Source organism: Cupressus sempervirens, chromosome 9, assembly GCF_028749045.1.
Source record: "Cupressus sempervirens isolate cs-2001-9-10 chromosome 9, ASM2874904v1, whole genome shotgun sequence".
Lineage (NCBI taxonomy): Eukaryota > Viridiplantae > Streptophyta > Pinopsida > Cupressales > Cupressaceae > Cupressus > Cupressus sempervirens.
This window is the reverse complement of record NC_143126.1, coordinates 85,694,179-85,706,369: the sequence shown is the minus strand read 5'-3', so window position 1 is coordinate 85,706,369 and position 12,191 is coordinate 85,694,179. Positions and strand designations below refer to the sequence as shown.

General features: G+C 38.2%; 1 protein-coding gene across 2 annotated transcripts in view; it reads right to left on the bottom strand.

Moving 5' to 3' along the window:
- Window positions 1–12,191, bottom strand: part of LOC149537737 (nicotinate phosphoribosyltransferase 1-like) — a 312,565-nt gene that overhangs the window by 276,563 nt on the left and 23,811 nt on the right. The gene's annotated exons all lie outside the window — the stretch shown is intronic.

The following is a 12,191-nucleotide window of genomic DNA, read 5'->3' as shown; positions in this document are numbered from 1 at the left end:
AGGAAGCCGTAGAGGTTAACACACGGATTCAAAAGGATTTGGGTATTCGGACGGAGCAAGTCTATGAATTGCGCCGGCAGCAGCATTCTTCGGGATCACAATCTCCTCTCTAGTGTATATTCTTTCTATGTTGTATTTTGGGGTCTCCCATTTTTGTTAGTTTTGAAGTCTCCAAGAGACGACTTTTCTTTTGGGGGGGATGATGTTGTCAGTAGAAACTGTGTAGCCGACGAGTTCATGTCGTCAATAAAGATTTTGTAGCCGACGAGTAGATTAGTATTGTTATGTAGCCGATGGACCCCTTCGGGAAGGTTCGGCGAGAAGTATTTATACTCCATCTGGGATCATTGTAAATCATCTTATCATCAGAAGCATAATGTAATGTCTTTGGCATATGCAAATAATAAAAGTACTACTATTCTTGTCTATTGTCTGTGCACATTAATCTATTTACCCCATGCAGTGAACAAAATTTTTTGAAAGTCTGAAATAAAATTATCTACAATTCCCTATTACTTTAATTGTGCCAACTCTTTGAAATCAAGCTTAGGGTCTTTCTTGTCAAAATGATCAATAAGTCTCTCAATAAATTCAGCATAGGATACAATCTGATCATGGCCTAGAGCAATCAATCCATGATAACACCAGTCGTACGCACTCCCTTCCAAATGCAAAGTTGCATATTTTATTGCTTCATCCTCCATCATTGATTTGAGCTGAAAAAATGTATCCAACTTTTGAACCCATCATCTCGCTATAATTTTCCCTGACCCATCAATATAAGGTATGGTCTCTTTGGCCCACTCTTCGCTGCAAATCCCGAATCTGATACCTTTCACCATTTCCCCTTTGTGGTATATTCCTTTCCCTAAAGGCAATGTAATCTGGAAAAGACATTTTAACCTGGGAATCTGCTCCTAATGCTTGCCAATCAGCCCACACTTGTCAATGAAATTCTTGATCTGTTTGCTCATTTCCTATTGGTATGTTGATATTTAGTTTGATTGAAGGTAGGCATTAATGGCCTAGAGTGTAGAACCAGAGTTTCCTTGTTGTCCCCGCACATTTGAGGTTGAACTTTGCCCCCTATTTCCATTGTTTCCTTGGTTCATGTTGTTGTCATGGTTCCAATTATTTGCACGCTCTTGTACCAGTTGTGTGAGCATATGAGTCATTTGTTGTTGAGATTGTGTCATTGAGTTCATCATCTCCCATTGGGTCCTTGCCAATTCTCCCAAAGTATTCTCAATTCCCCTGGTGTTTACGGCATCCCTATCCATTATTTCTATCTGGAAAGTTGATTGCCCAATTTCTGACTAGTGGTCAAAATTGGAGTTTAATCTATTTATGCTAATATAATGTTGTAATGGATGCATAACCTTCAATTTTCCCAAGAGCTTAACAAAGCTCTAATACCACTATAACGGACTCCTTTATGTCCTTTATAGAACTGTACCTCAGATTATCCCATAAAATTTAAGAGATTAATTTGAGATTCACGATATCAGTGCCAATTTTTTAAGCAAAAATTATGGAGCATCACATTATCTCTAAGCTTTACTAAATGATGAAGCAAGTACTTCAAACTGATATAATTTCTTTCCCAGTACAATCTAGATTCTAAACCATGTCTAAAAAAAATACAATTAACAGCAATATGGAATTGACATTTTTGAAAATAGCTTCTAGTTTAGATTGTGTATGAATTTTTTAGTCATATAGGTTTCGGATCACACTCTGTGATCCATCATCAAGATGCCAGTGAAAAGAGATACATGAAATCATGAGTTGCAGACAAGGCCAGTCTCCAAGGATATAAGAAGGAAAGAGGAAGAACACACAAATTGAGAAAGAATTAAGTGAGAAAAAATATGAAAAAACAAATAAATAGAAGAGCAAGACTAATAAAAATAAAGAAAGAAGAGTAAATAGAAAACCACCAAAGTGAATGATAAAGAAAGAACTAAGATGTAACAATAAAAATTAAATTAAATTCGAAAACACATAAGCAGAAACACCAAAAGACAAAATAATGAACCAGAAAATCAAATAATGAAAATAATAATATTAATAATAATAATAAAAGAAAAATTAAAAATAAAAATAAAAGATAGAAAATTATATATATATATATATATATATACGCCTAAAATAAATAATAGTTATATATAAGAGCTAGAAGTACATAAAATTAAATGTGTACTACATCCACAAATTTGTAAAAGAAAGTCTAATACAAGAAACTACACCAACAAACAAAAACAATAAACCAAAAGAATACAATCAACACAAAAATTGAGAATAAATAAATAAATGGATATATATATATAAAAGTCTATGTATGCATTAATATATACACACAAACACATATATATAGGTATATATATGTTTATGTATATATGTGTGTGTATACATATATATATATATATATATATATATATATATATATAGATATATATATATATACAGATATGTATATGTATATATGTGTGTGTGTATACAATACATACACACACACATATATACAAACATGTGCACTATGTATATATATATACACTATGCATATATTGAATATGTAGAAACTACATATTGAAATATATGTGGAGTGCCTATATATCTATATATATGCATATGTATGTATGTATATACACAATCAACTATATCTATAAATGTATATACATGATATATATATATATATGTATATACATGTGTATATATATCTGTGTACATTATATATATAAATATAAATATAAATATACATGTATATATATCTACGTACATTATATGTGTGTGTGTGTGTGTGTGTGTGTGTGTGTGTGTGTGTGTGTCTAAAGATAAATAAACTCAGAACCTATCTAATAGCAAAACAAAACAACCCCGAGAAAACACAAACTGAAGAGCGAGAAAATGTAAAGGCATGAGCAAAAACCTAGGAGAGAACCTAAATCGAGGAAATAAGCCCAAAAACAAAGCATGAAAATACAACCTAAAACAGCAAGAAAACACAAACTAGTGGATGCCCACCAAGAAATGTATGCAAGAGAAAGAGCAAGCAAATGAATGGGCAAGAGAGAGAGAGCAAGTGAGACAAACCACAAACAAAGGAGGGAGAGCACTAAGATAGAAACAAAGGAGAAAGAAGACCAAACAAAGCTTGGGGGGCACCACAGGACAATGCCAAGAACTCACCCTAAGGATGACAATGACAGAGCGGATATCTTGAGTATTCATGATGAAGTGCTAAATGTTGGGATATGATGCCGGATGGTCACATGATTGTTCCCTCTCCGTCTTGACTCTTCGTATTCGTAGAGTTCTTCATAATGGTTGTGTGCAGCCCATGTAATGTATTCTCAAGATATTGTTTAATATAAGAGATTCCCTGCTAGAGTGCGAACATAGGCAAATTTGTCAAACCACGATAAATACTTGTGTATTGTGTTCCATCTTCTTTGTTTACTATTTTGTTTCATTTCCCTACTTGTTTAAATATTTACAATTAGTATCAGAGCCAGGGTGAGGCTAGAGCGGAGATGGACGATGGTGATGTTGATTTTATCACCAACAAATTTCTTGGAAATTTGGGCTCGGTAGAGAATGAGGTTGTGTTTGCTAAGAGAAGAAGAATCTGCCATGTGCACAGGTGGGATGGTTGGGAAAATAAGCCTGAAGCTTAACAAGAAGATTTAAAATTTGTTGAATTTGAGAGCACATAGGTGATGGTGATATGCAACATAAGAAATTCGTCCTGCAAGAATTGCGGAAGTGGACAAGGGAAGGTAAGATTGGCGAATCTGTTAAATGCCTGGTGTTGGCATATTATCAAATGGCTTCTCTTATTTCTGATTCCAACCTCAATGACACAAATAATTTTTCATACAGAGTTCATAGGATGTTGCAGCAAGAGTATTTTGAAGAGCATGGGGAGTTCCCCATGGAGGAAGATGAAAGAGCAGATGAAAAATCTGTTGTGAAAGAAGATAAAGGGGTGAACAAGAAGTTCACTATTAAAGAAGATGAGAGGGTGGACCAAAGGTCTGTTGTGAAAGAAGATTAAAAAATTGACAAGGAGTTCACTGTGGAAAAAGGTGAAGGAATAGACAAAGACGAAGAGAATTCGTTGAACGGGAAGACAAGTAGTATGCAAATCATTAGAGATTATGTGGCTTACAATAAGCCACGGGTGTCCATACTAAATATCAAGGATGTTTGTCGCAGTAGAGAGTCTTTCTCTCAACACAAAAACACAGTGGCATCTCCAAGTCTACAATCTCAAACTGCCATTAGAGGTCAGTTTGACCACATCCACTCACAAAGTGATGGAATTGATTTGCATGGTGCAAATGAAGTGCGAATTCTGGATAGCGAGCATAGTTCAACTCTCAACCAGCAAAAATTTTGGAAAGCACTGGAGAAAATAACAAGTGATAAGGATTCTGTAGGGAATGGTAGAATTTTGGCAGTCAACTAGAATTTTGTGAAACAGGAAGTTTGTAGCCAAAATTGCAATGCATGGGCTCTCGGGCAAAGAAATCAAAATGTTCCAGCTGAAGTTGCTTATCTATATGTTAATAATTGGGAACAAATAAGGAAGATTTTGTGCGTAGAGTCTTTGTATATGTCAGAAGCATGTACCTGTAAAGGTGAAGTGATCATCAGATTTTTAGATGAGAAGTCTCAACAAGACCATATTGTCATCGAAAATGACTTCAATGAAAAGTCAGTCAAAAATATAGAATGGCTTTTAGAAAATGTATAGATACTTAGTAGAAGTCACATATTTTTATGTATGTTCAAGGATTCCTTGGATGGATGTGTATATTCTAGAATTGCAGAAAGTGGCGATTCTTATCAAAGATTTATGGGTGATTATGCACCTATATAAATTAGGAGAAATCATGTTTTTAACTCTGATCTGATTTGGAGAAGATTCATTCAAAGTGTGTTGGAACAAGGTTTGGCAGTCTTGAGATCGTCTCAAGGTCTCATTGTTCTCTGGGATTCGAATTGGGAAGCAGGGTATGTCACACCGCATGGTTGTGTCGGTTGGACTTCACGGGGGAGATTGTTGGGATATGAAGCCCAACGGTCACATGACAGTTCCCTCTCCCTCTTGACTCTTCGTATTTGTAGGGTTCTTTATAATGGTTGCGTGCATCCCATGTAATGTAATCTTAAGCAATTGTTTAATAGAGGAGATTCCCTGCTAGAGTTTGGACATAGGCAAATTTGTCGAATTACAATAAATACTTGTGTATTGTGTTCTATCTTCTTTGTTTACTATTTTGTTTCATTTCTCTACTTGTTTAAATATTTACACTAAACTAGGTACCGTGCTTACCTTTTATTTCCACAGTTGAGCTACTTAATACAAATCAAACGAACAAACCCTCTCAAACAGTTGTCATATGTTTCTTCAAAAGACCTGATGCCTATCTGTGAAGGAAGTAGACCATCAAACCTTGTTTGCTTGGTGACTAACGTGATAGTTGATAGCCCGAGCTTCAAACACCCGATGTCTCTTTCCCAGCAATGACTACTCTGCTATGCCCTTCTCCCTTTGTGATGTTCTTGCAATTTTTGTTAATTTAGGATGCCCAGCCCAATGACTGCTCAACCCACACCCAATAATTGAGAACCATTCTAGATTAATTTTGGTGTTACTTGTTTGCAAAACCGATTCATTCTTGTTCCTGATTGTGAAAGGCAATAGATGTTGTCAGTAAAGTTATAAAATAGCTGACAGGTAGATTAGCATGTTGTCGGTAGAGTTATAAAATAGTCGACAGGTAGATTAGCATGTTGTTGATAAAGTTATAAAATAGCCTACGGGTAGATTAGCATCCGAAAGGACGCAATTTGGTTGAGTCACCCCTTTGGAATGGTATATGTACACCATCCGAAATGGACTTTGGATCATTGTTGTAATCATTATTGGAAGCACTATGTAATCTCTTCAACATATATGCAAATTAGAAAAGGAATACTGTTGTGTTACATGTTCTTGTCTATTGTCTGTATGCATTAAACTATTTACCCCATACGGTAAACATTTGGCGCCGTTGCCCCATGGACCCAGAACGAAGGCAGAGGAATGAAGACTAATGCCGAATCAGCTTAACAAAAATAAGAATAAGCTAAAGGAAAAAGACGAAATACGCACCACACAAGGGAATTTAATTTTGGCACAATAGGCCGAACGCAGATAGAGGTTTCAGCAGATTGTCGACAGACACTGAAGCACCGAGGAATTATTGGAAGAGACTCGACAACGGTTGGATTTGATGGAAGAAACAAGGAAGAAATTTCTTAACCTGTATACACCAAGGGAAGAGAATCAAAACGGAAGGGAATTAACTCGCACAGCTTGGAGTGCCGAGGGAGCACGAGCGTGGAGTGAACTCTTCATCTGCAATACACTTCCAAAACGAACGACTTTTCTTAATGAAGACCCTTTTTCACCAAGTAATGCGGTTGTTGGAAATAACACAACTGTCTAAAACAGCGCAAGTGTGCAGAACAGCGTGAGTGAGCAAAACAGCGCAGGTGTGCAGAACAGTGCGGGTGTACAGAACAGCGCAGGCACACAACTACCTCCAACTTGAATAGTAATGGCTGGACCAAAGGAAAAATTGCCAAAGTTTGATGGTGATGGAAAAGCCGATCTAATCAAACACTGTAAGACATGCGAAACAATTTGGATGGCGAATGGCGTAACCGACACAGATGAATGGGTCCGACAATTTCTAGCAACCCTATGAGGTGTGGTAATTGATTGGTTTTTAGACGCTGACCCTCAGAAACTGACTACATGGGCAAGAGTTAAAAAGGAGTTTATCACCGAGTTTCAATTGGTACGAGACGACAATGAGATCGTGGCAGAAATCTACACCACAAAGCAAGGGAAAAATAAAACAATCCGTGTATATGCCAGAAAACTAAAAGAATTAATAAATAAAATGGAAAGTAATCCGGCAAATGGGCTGAAAAAGAGATGATTCATTGAAGGACTACGCCCAGAGTTATGGAAGAAAATGAAGATTGTGTCGCCATATCATACACCGAAGCATACAATCAGGCGATGGACTTAGAGAGTGAACAGAAAACGAAAAAGAAGAAAAGTAGCTCATCCGACTCAAATGACTCGTCTTCAGAAGAAGATAGCAGTGGTGACGAAAAGGACAGTAAGAAAGTTCGAGCTCTTCAGAAAAATATAATCAGAATGATGAAGGAATTTAAGAATATGCAAAAAGAGACGAAGGGAAACGAACTATGGTGCATAGAATGCAAGAGAGAAGGTCACACGAAGGGGTCTTGTCCGAATAACCAATTTTGTAATATCTGTCAAATTATGGGACATTCCACAAAAGAATGCCCCTTCAATATGAAAACAAGAGGACATCAACAAGTGCTCCTGACATAGGAGGCTTCCACGTCAGGAGGGAGCGGAAACACAAGCAATGATGGTGCCACTTTAGGTGGGTACAGAAATAATAGAAGAGGGAAAAACAACAATACCAACAATAATAATGAGAGTCGTAGCCGAATTCAGTACGATGCAAATGGTCGCCCAAAAGTTCAATGCCAAACATGCAATTTGTGGGGCCACTTAGCACGGAACTGTACATCAGCAAACACACCAAAGTTGTTATGCAGATGGTGTGGTCATGGAGATCATGAAGATGCCAAGTGCCCGAAATCAAGAGTGAATTTGATCAGCAACGGAGCGGACGAAGAAGTCTTGGCAATCACCCGTAAACAAGCAAAACTGTACCCCGACCCGATGGAAGAAAAGAAGAGATTGGAAGAAGCGTGGACGGAAATTGAGAAAGCAACGCAGGCAAAGAAATCACAATTGAAGAACACTACCGGTACCTCAACGAGGTACTGCGCAGAACAAAACATCATAAGGTAGATATTACAAACTGAAATACCTGTCAAGTTAAATGATCTAATCCTCACAATACCTCAACTACGGATAGCACTCACGAACATAGCCCCGACTGCTAAACTACCAGGAGAACATGCAAGGGAAAAGGAAAACGGAGCAAGTGCAGCAGACCCAATTCTGTTAGCCCTCACATCCGAATGGCATCCGACGGTCGTAGAGATGGGTATATTAGTAACGGTCCTTTCAGACACAATTGTGGAAGGAGGTTCAGGGGTAAACGTCCTACCAGAAGATACTTGGAAGAAGTTGGGACAGCCGACGTTGTGGCCACCTACATTCCAATTACTAACGGCAGACCAACACGGCATTAAACCTCTTGGGGTCTTGATGGCACAACCAATGACTATTGGCACACAGCCGTTCCTATTCAATTTCGTCATCATCCCGCTGAAGAGGAGAGGATATGACGCCATTTTGAGCCGGGGATGGCTTGTATAAGCAAAGGTTAAGCATGACTAGAAGAACAATACACTATCAATGGAAAGCAGCGATTGGAACCCAATGAGGAAGGAGTCCCACGGTTGGAAAGTGGATCGACGGATGATGATTTGGATTCAGTGAACAGCCTTTTCCATTGGTAGATGGAGGATTACGAGCTCTTTCAAAGCTATAATATGTTAAGGGTTGACGAAGGTGAGAAAGAAGAGGAAAATAAATGTCCAAAGGAATAAAGAGAAGTGGAAGAAGGAAAGGCAGTTACGACAAAAGCTAAAGGGAAGAACATACAGTACGAACCCAGAAAAAGGAAAGATTCCACTGTACGGTACACAATAAACAAACCACGTAAAAAGAAAATGTTACATCGAACCACGGATATAATAGAAAGGTGCTGGCAGCAAGGAAAACATGTCATACGGTCTACACAGGAAACAAAGAGGAAGGGTTTAATAAAAGCTTCAGCAGTACAGAGTGAAGGTTCTAAAATCAAGAATACAGCTATTGACGGCAAGGAGTGGCAGCCGACGGAATTCATGGTACCGAGTTTCAAGAACAAATTGGGCGATATGGAAAACCTGAGGGAGAGATCGTGTAACTTAAATAAACTTGATGAGGGACAATTGCAGGCACAATGGGCCATAGAAGTTACACAAAATAGGCGGAAGGTATGGCATGAGAAGCGTTTAAAATTGAATAAATTTCAACCGGACCAGTTTGTATTAAAGTATAATGGGCGGAACGAAATCAAACCCGGAAAGTTCAAAGTCAAATGAGTCGGACCGTACCAAATACAAGAAGTGGACGATAGTAGAGCAATAAATTATAAAACTATGGACATTGGACGGGCAGGAAATTCCAAAAATGGTGAACGGTTCCAAGTTAAAAATATACCATGTTGGACCTGTTCCCCCGTCGACAAACAATGAGGAGCAATAGTTTCAAAAAAAAAAAAAAAATTTAAAAAAAAAAGAGAAGTTATAAAGACACCATATGGACATCGTACAGCACATTCAAAGACACCGTACAGTCCCTCCATTGCATGCAAACGTCATACGGCAAGTTAACAAAACCATTCTGTGAACACCGTACGGCTTGTGGAGCACCTCTCAGCATTCAAACCATACAAACACCATATGGACCTCTCAACATTCAAACCGTACAAACTCCATACGGACTTCTCAGCACTCAACCGTACGGGCATTTTGGCAAAATCTTACAGGCATTTAGCAAACCACGTCAAAAAACATTGTACAGTGCAAAAGAAAGAGTAATGAAATGTTTTACCGTACCATACCATGCTTCATTCACCATACAATCACACGACACCAAGCACTGTATGGGCAAGGGGGAACCATTGACACTGTGCAAACATGTGAAGAATAAGACAGGGCCGTACGACTCAGACACCAGCAAGCGTACAGGCAGTAGGGTATTAGGAAGAAGGGAATAAAAGAAGGCACAGAGGGTATACCATATAGCAAGCAATCTTTAGCACCATACGGCTACATACAAATGCCTTGCTATACAACTAAGGGGGGAGCAAACTGAAGAGTATGTATTCACCTGGCAAAAAACCATAAGAAAACAGTCAGAAGAGGAGCAAAAAAAAAAAAGACAAATAAAAAATGTTCAGAATGAATAACGCATGATGCCCAAGGGAAGGGAAAGACATAAAAAGGTAGTTAAAGCTAAGCAGTTGCCAGAAAGAGTATGGGATTGGAAGAAAATCACAAAAATGGTGTGTTCCATGGAGTTTTGAGAGTGTTAATTTGGTCTTGGTGGCAGGGGCACTACCCCTCAACCCCGCTGGGAGCATTGCCCCCTAGACCCCCAGTCACTTCAGTTATCAGTCGTGGGAAGTATGACCAGTTGATGAGACCTAGAGCTGCTGTAGGCATGGAGTGTCTGTGTACCAGAGGTGGAGAGAACAACAGAGCAAGCCTTTCGAGAGGGGCGATACGCTTTGAGGCACTTGGAGTAGGTGTTGGACATGAAGCTATCTTGGTGGATGCATAGACAGCTCAGGAGGAGTTGATCATCCAGTTGAAGGCAGTACAGCGACACTTGGCTCAGTGTACCCAGGAGTTGGAAGCAAAGAAAGCAGCACGGGTGGATATTTTGTAATTGTCGTCCGGAGACGACTTTTCTTTTTGGAGGGGGGGGATGATGTTGTCAATAAAGTTATAAAATACTCGACGGGTAGATTAGCATCCCAAAAGATGCGTGACAGTTGAGTCACCCCTTCGGAATGGTGTATGTACACCGTCGGGAATGGACTTTGGATCATTGTTGTAATCATCATTGGAAGCACTATGTAATCTCTTCGGCATATATGCGAATAATAAAAGGAGTACTGCTGTGTTACATGTTCTTGCCTATTGTCTGTATGCATTAAACTATTTACCCCATATAGTAAACAATAGCCATGCATTTCCATTTTTCCCGTGTTAACTCCTCTGCTATCACACTTCGATTATGTCTTTTCCTATTACCATCTCTCTTTCAAACTCCTAGTAATTGCTCTATTCAACACTTACACAATCTTAACAGAGATAACGTTTTTCTTGTTTATTGTACTAGTTTTGTTTCCTCAAAACAAACTCCTTGAACCCGACAAGCAAAATACCAAGATGGCATGGCATTGGCCAAACTCTATTGCTCAAAGGTTGAACCAATTCTACAGCATGCAAATGACTTTTTAAACTGGCTCCTCCAATCACTGTCCTCTCGCTTGATCTCGATGGATTCTCGTTTCCAAGACCAATGTCTATCAACTCTACTACTGCCGGTTCAAAAACTGAAGAATGTTACTACACATGTCATAAACAATTGCTTGGGTGTTCTGAGAGCATCTCTTGACTCTAAAAAAAGCACATTTATTGTATACTTCTGTCAGTATTCCCTACAAGGTTTGTGCAAAGTAATTCCAAGTTTTTGTAACTCCCTAACTGAGACGATTCCATCCTCTATATGGTTTGGCCTGGTAATTTTTCAGCCTTCTTGCCTTCCAAGGCCACGTTGCAAATTTATCATTCACTCATCTTTAATTTTATATATATGTTTATTCATCTAATCGTGGGTCTCCAAATTGATGACAAAAAACATATATATATTATTTTATATTTATTAAATGTAAAAGAGGCAAAGCATTTAATAAATATATTTTGTTAAATTGCGAGGTTAAAGGGGGGCATTACACTCTTCACACTTCTTTACATTTTGATATAGATTTCTACACTTTGTGGCACTCATTTTGGTTTGCAAAACTATCTCATCTCATGTTTAGCATCCATTATTCATCACTGCCTTCATCTCCTCAAACTTAGCTTCATGGCAACGAAAGGAAGTTCTCTATACTAACTCATTTTTGTGTCTTTGATAGCATATCTTAATCTTCAAATATTTATAGATACAGTATTTTTTATATCTACTTTATCAATATAGTTATGTATCACGATTTTCTATTGTGTCTATATAGCTGTTGTAGAGGTAGTAACACCAAAGAAGGGATCTAACTGAGATAGATTTCAAACAACCACCCTAACATTTTCATTGTTTCTTTGGGTACAGGGTCTTTAAAAAGTAAGTGTGGGTCATCAACTTCTTTAACCATCAAATTCGGTGTAACCTCTTTTCCCCTCTTCATATGTTTGTAGCATAACTATATTTTTCTTCACATTTCGTCATTTAATTAGTTTACATTCGATTATTTCTATCATTTTCTTAGTTTCCTTGCTTTTTGAGCCACAGGGCTATACCATGTATATATGGGACGAACAGGCATTGCACATTTGTCCTACAT